Source organism: Propithecus coquereli, unplaced genomic scaffold, assembly GCF_000956105.1.
Source record: "Propithecus coquereli isolate 6110/MARCELLA unplaced genomic scaffold, Pcoq_1.0 Scaffold117, whole genome shotgun sequence".
Classification (NCBI taxonomy): Eukaryota; Metazoa; Chordata; class Mammalia; order Primates; family Indriidae; genus Propithecus; species Propithecus coquereli.
Genome location: NW_012135747.1, coordinates 1992437 through 1998907, shown reverse-complemented (window position 1 = coordinate 1998907; position 6471 = coordinate 1992437). Strand labels below are relative to the sequence as shown.

General features: G+C 47.4%; 1 protein-coding gene across 1 annotated transcript in view; it reads left to right on the top strand.

The window, feature by feature from the left end:
- Positions 1-309: 309 nt before the first annotated feature.
- The window catches only part of TET1 (tet methylcytosine dioxygenase 1), a 137957-nt gene continuing 131795 nt past the window's right edge, over positions 310-6471 (top strand). The window contains exon 1 of the mRNA XM_012658512.1: positions 310-691. The gene's annotated coding sequence lies outside the window, so the exon portion shown is untranslated. The remainder of the gene's footprint in view (positions 692-6471) is intronic.

The window sequence follows — 6471 nt, the reverse complement described above, 5'->3', positions numbered from 1 at the left end:
CCTTCATGTGTCTATAAACATGCAATTTAGAGATCCTAAAATCTTTTTTTCTCTCAACCCTAATGCCCCCTCTGAAAAAAGGTAATAACAGAATCTTGACACCTCTCTACCTCTCCAGTACTCTCCTTTGACCTCCAAAAAAAAGATGTTGGGAGAGAAGAGGAAGGGGCGGAGGGGGAGAGGGAGGGGTCGACAGGGGAGTCCAGCTCCAGTTTGGGGAAATCCAGCTCGTGTTTTGCCTCTCGCTCAGCGGAGCAGGGTCCAGCGAAGGCAGAGCCCCAGCTTCACTCCCTGAGGTCTGTCCTGGGGAGACACTGCTGCTCCGGGGGGCTGACCTGGCGGGGAGTGGCCGCGCAGTCCGCTCCGGCGCCGCTTTGTGCGCGCAGCCGCTGGCCCCTCTACTCCCGGGTCTGCCCCCCGGGACACCCCCCGCCCCGCCCAAGTCATGCAGCTCTACCTGCCTCTCCGCTGTGGACCTTTGGGAAGCAGCTGCCCACCCCGGGGGCTCGGGCCCTGACCGTGCCGGGAGCGGGTCGGTGTCCGCCCGGGACCCGCCTGCGCCCCTCGCGCCCGCCGGTCCCCGAGCTCCAAAGTTGCGGGTACTAGCGCGAGTTGGAAAGTTTGCCTGAGGGCTGGTGCAGGCGTGGAGCTGGCGGACCCGCGCTGCCCTGGGAGCCTGAGCCGGCCAGTGGTGAGTTGGAGCCAGGGCAGAGGGCAGGGGTGCGGGAAGCGGGGACTGGGACGTCGAGGCCGGAGGGGGTGCGGGGGCGGCGCTCGGGGTGGGCTGGACTTGGCGGGGGCTCGGCGGCCGGGGTTCTCCCGGGGCCGCGGGTGGGCCCTCTCCCCTCCGCGACCCCCCACCCCGGGACGCTCGGGGCGCTTTTGTTGCGGGTGGTAAACAATGCCCCCAGCCGGAGGTCTCGGCCGCCCGTCTTGGAGGCCCCGCCGAGGCACTAGGTGCGGGTAGCGGGGGCGCCTGGGGTTCTGACCCGGGGCTCCGCTGGAAGCGGACCTGGGGGAGGGCAAGTGTGGCCTGGGGGAGATCCCTGAACGTGCCGGTGACTGCCGGGCCTCTTTGGAGAATCGGAGGTCTGGGCGCATCAGGGTGAGGAGAGGTCGATTTGTGCAAGTCGCGGGTGGGGAGCCCGGGCCGTCTCGTGCTCCGGCTTACCCCCTAAACAAGTTTTCTCCCTCCCCCCGTGACTGTATAGGGGACTGGACGGTAGGGAAGACACTTTGGCTCCTGTCTCCCTGAGCGTTTTGGAGAGGCGACTTCAGGCTTCAGGGGCGACTCTTTGGAATGAAGGCAGATGACGAGTCTTGCCGGGGTTGACTGGGAGTTGTGTGGATCGGGGAGGAAGGGAGTAGGGAATGGAACCAGTGGTCTGTCAAAATGGCTTTTAAGAAACTCTCAGGAGCGCCACCCGGTCCTTGAATGAGTTGGCGTGACGGTCCCCTCAGTCCCACTCGGGCGGGATCCCGGAGCGGGCCCGGAGGGCGAAAGGTGCGCGGAGTCGCGTGCCTGGGACTGGCCCGGCCGCACGTGAGTGGCCGGGTCCCCGCCCGAGGGCGAGGAGGCGGCAGAGGCAACCTACCGCCCCCAGGGAGAAAATTCTCATCCCCACTTCCTCTCACTCTCTCCCCCGCCCGCGCCCTTCTCCCCGCTCCCTCCTCCTCCTGCTCCTGTTCCCCCCCGACCCCCGACCCCCGCCTGATTTCTCCTTCCAGAAGGTCTGTGCAGCCCATTTATGCCTATATATACACACACATATAAAACATATTCTACAAGAAGTAGTCAGGAAAGAACTGGCCGGCGCCAGTACCCTTTCCACAGGAATGGGGGACCTACATTGGACATTTCTGATCCAATAAAAATTAACGTGTCTCCAAGAGGACAGATGAATATTGAACTAGTCCCTTGTTGGTCCTCCTCCCAAATTAACCAACCTCGATGCCTAGGTTTCTTATGATGCCTCTTCCCCTCCTCCCGGGTTCCGTTCCCGGGCGCTATACGAGCTGCGTAATACACCATAGTAATGACTGGTTTATGAAGAAACGTTTGAAAAGTGCTTCAAGACCTTCGAGGGAGGAAAGATTAGGTGCACAGCCTTGGGTCTGCAGGGTGAGCTGCGCGTTTCACCTGGGATGGGTTCAAGGGCTGCGTTATAGGGCAGCAACCCCAAGTCCCCCCTAGACCGAAATGTCCTCGTCCTCCTCACCCTCCCCCATATAAAGTAAAATAAAAGCTTTGGCTTAATTGGGCCTCCAGATACTAGGAAAAAAATGTGGAAAAGGCGCTTCTTAACCAGTTAGGGCAAGAGTTAGAGCATATTAGGAATTTATGACTACAATTAAACAAGGGGGTGGGGGACACGTAGATAGGTATGTAAATAAGGAGATGTTCGGACATTAGTCTGTATTATTTCCAAGAACTAGAAGACTTAGGTGATTTTTGGTGTGTTTCCCGATTTTACCGGTGTAGGTTATACAGGTTAAAACTCAGGTCCCCTCCTTCCCAGTTAAGGGATCTTAATTAGGTTGTCAACCTCTGTGTCTTTAAAGCCAAGCTATGGTTTCAATTAAATTTCAGAAGCAAGATAGGTGGGAAATGGCAAACAGCGTCCCCTTTTCTTTGCAAAGATTAGTAGCCCAGACTTACAACTCTGGTACTACCACTTACCATTTTATGAGAGTTAACTTTCTGTCTCCACGCTGGTCTTCCAGAACCGATGGGTGGGAGGTTTGGATCTCCACTGTCCCTTGCTCTTTGTTTCTCTTCCTTCTCCGATCTGATTTGTCCCTCCCCTCCCCCACCTTCTTCAGTGGGTTTGTATCTTCCCTTCCCTGCACATTTAATTCCCCCCACCGCCACCTTTTAAGGTCTTCCTACTTTTAAGTCTTTTGAATCCAATTGTCTTTTTATAGCCTGACTTCATTGCTATAAATTTCTTCCCCTTCCCCAGTTTTGGGGCTTTTTTTTCTTTAAGGCATTTTCTTCCTTCTTATGCTTTTTCCTCTACTTCCTTCTAATGTGTTTTACGCCTTTCTTATCTTCAGAAGGGCCATTCTATCTCCATTTTCACTTCTCTCTTCCCTTTTCTGGGCTCCGTTTGGGCTTCCCCCCCTCCTTGCTCTATGCAGGGCAGCAGGGGTGTTTTACATATGGAAGGAGGCTTTCACTAAATCTGCTGGCATTCTAGTGAGGTTCCCTGAACAGCTTTTCCCTCTGCCGAGGGCTCTCACACTTCCTGTGATAGAAAACTATCTAGGAACAGCAAGCAATTGACTGCTGCCTCCTCTTCCTTTAAATGTAGAACTTAGTTGCTAGAGGAGACCAAGCAAGGTGGTATCTTTTTAAAAGAAATATTTTGTCTTGTTTTTCTTAGCCAAGTGCAAGAGGCTTTAAGTTCCATGGAGCTGAATGGGGAGACTATGAAATTGCAGTCTTTTTTGCAACTGGCTCTGTGCATGCGAATACCACTTTTTTGGCCACTGCTGGTAGTGGGAAGGATTGCAATATAATTTTAAATTGACATGCGGGCTGGATGGTTACATCAGTTCAGCCACTTCCTGCCCAGGGGACTACTTTGAGATCCAGAAAGGAGAGGTATGGAGGTGGGAGAGGATTTTCTGACATGGTGCCGTCAATGTTGTCCTTTACGGACAATTGATAGAGTATAAGAAGTCAACTTTTCACTTTCTAGGCAAGGTGATTATTTTAAAAATTGAAAGTGGCTCTCCTTGGGGAAAGGGTCTCATCACTTAGTAAGTTCAAATAATATTGAGGCAAAAATTCTGATCCTGTGTGTTGACCAAGGGGTGGGGGAACTTGGGGCCTCAAGGCCACGGGTGGGTCTCTGAATCCCCAAGTGCGGCCCCTTGACCAAATCCAAACTTCACAGAACAAATCTCTCTATTAAAAGGATTTGTTCTGTAAAATTTGGATTCCGTCAAAAAGCCGCCCTCATGGATCCAGGAGGGTCCATTAGCAGACCCCTTACACAGGCCATGGTTATCAGTGTTCACTCGGGGACCTGTAGAGAGTTTGCCACTTCTCTACTCTGTCCTTAACCTTTTATTCTCCACTTTGGGCTAGCATCATGTATTTTTATGTCTCAAGTTATGACCTGGCCTCTTATCTCCTGGCCCATAGTTTTGGATCTCATACACTCTAGTCCTCTAGACATTTTAGAGAAAAAACGTTCCATTGCAGGTTAGGGGGTCTTGCCCTGTGGTGAAACAATCTGTTAACTGAGTAATGTTTTGCATCCCAGAATTGGTTTTGGGGTGTTTTTTTGTTTTATTTTTCGCTTTTCCCTTCTAGGACAATAAGAACTCAGGATGATGTCAATTGCACAGGGTTCCCTGTCCTGAGCCCACTATAATAACAGGGTCACCAGTCTTATTTTCTGCTTAGACCGTGATACCATGTAGCTTGAAGGCATTCTGGGTTAGAATAAAACTGATTTTGAGAAATAGTGAAACATCGGTTTTCATCAGAAATGAAAAGTGGAAGTGGAATTAGGGAAGGGAGATTTGACTCTTGGAAATGGTTTAGTTCATCTGAGTGGTAGGATCTGAATATCCATTTGAAAATGTACCTTTTTATATGAGTTGAATACTCTGTGATCAATAAAAGCATTAAAAGTGGAAGTGGAGCATTTAATAATGTGTATAAACTAAAAAGGGAAATTAATTTCAGAAGATCTTTGGAAGTAATTCCATATTTAAATGTGGACTTGTTTAATAGAATGGACTACATTGCCTCTCCTCTCCACCCCCCACAAATTTCAAAATAAGCTTGCTAAAAAAAAAAAAGATGAGCTTGCTGCCCCTACTTCAAGAGTTCAGCCCTAGAGACAGCTTAGTTTATCACAATAGAAGGTTAGATTTCATTAGTGAAGCCAGTGGTGACAAAATTAGGGTTTTGCAGGACCCCTATTTTGTTTCTGGTTCTCTCTGATTCTTTGGCTGGATGATACCCGGAGGTTTTCTCCCCTGCAGTTGGGTTTTTCAGGGGTCATTGGCCTCTTTCACGATCTCATAAAAAGGCTGTTACCAATTAAAGAGGCCACATCTTCCCAATTCATGTTGTTCATACCTTTTTTATTTTCTTGACGGACTCTTTTTTTAGAAGATAAGGTGTGAATGATAAACATTATCTTAATTACAAGTCTGAATTTCTAAAGCATTTCAATTTAAAAGTATAAAAGAATATAGAAGAGATAGAGATCAGATTATAAACTACTTTCAAAAGCAGATCCCATGACACCCTCCGGCATAGCTAGATTACTTGCCTACAGATATGAATTTTAATTTTTGTGGCTGATTACAATACCTGGAGTACATGTTCTAATACATTTTTAGAAGTGTAATCTTGATACAAGAGACAAAGCATGCTTTTACTGATGTTGTTGAATTTCTAGAGATTGAAATGGATTCTTTTTTATAATAAAAAAGCATCCTTATAAAAGTATTGTTGACTTTCTGCAGATGGGAATTGGAATGTCTTTTGTTTTCTAAAAATGTTTGTACAAAAAGCAGCGATCTTTGGACAAAATATCCTAGAGTTTTTTTTTTTCATAGCCAAAGAGTGAGTTACTGTAAGCCAATTTTTTTTCTTTTTTTTAGGAAAAGGGGAAAGCAGTAAGCTTAGGTGCCAAGAATTCCAGTGAAGTATTCTCTGACCTAGTTTGTATTTAGTACAGATTTATCAAATTGCTATTTTTTGTTTAGTTAATGTTATCACTAATGTCTATTTAAAAAGTCTTAAAGACACAATGCATTGACTCTTGTGCTTTAGGATCTCGTGTGTATGACCTATAGTGTGTAAGGTGGGAACAGAAACAAAAGAACATGGTCTTTTTCTGCAGGATTTGGCAAACTATGTGTTACACTGGTTCCATAACAGTGATAACTACCACTTATTTTATTTTCTCTTATTATTTTTTGTATCTTGGCATTGTAAACAGCCTTTTTTTCACATTCCTATTTATGAAACACCTATTATGTGCCAGCCCTGTGCTAAGCCTTTACACATATCATCTCATTTTATTCTCATGATAGCCTAATGAGGTCAGTACTATAATACTATGCTTCCTCTTCTATTACACGTAAGGAAACTGACGTATAAAGAGACCAAGGAATTTGTCAGAATCACATGGCCCGTAATGTTCCTGAACTGAAAACTGAACCCAGTTCTGCCTACTTCCAATGTCCATCTTCTTACCTTGCCACCACCTCCCCCCACACTCAACTTCATATCACAAGGAAGAAACAAGGAAACTTCAAGACAACCTTGATTTAGATGAAGAATGCGGACTAAGTTGAACAGTTTGCTGAAGGACACATAGTGGGTGATCACAGATTCAAATTCAGGGCTTTGTGATGTGAGATTATTTCTAGCCTCTAAATCAACCAGTGGGTCCCCAGGATTGCCAGGATCAGTTCGGTAAAACAAAAAACAAAAAA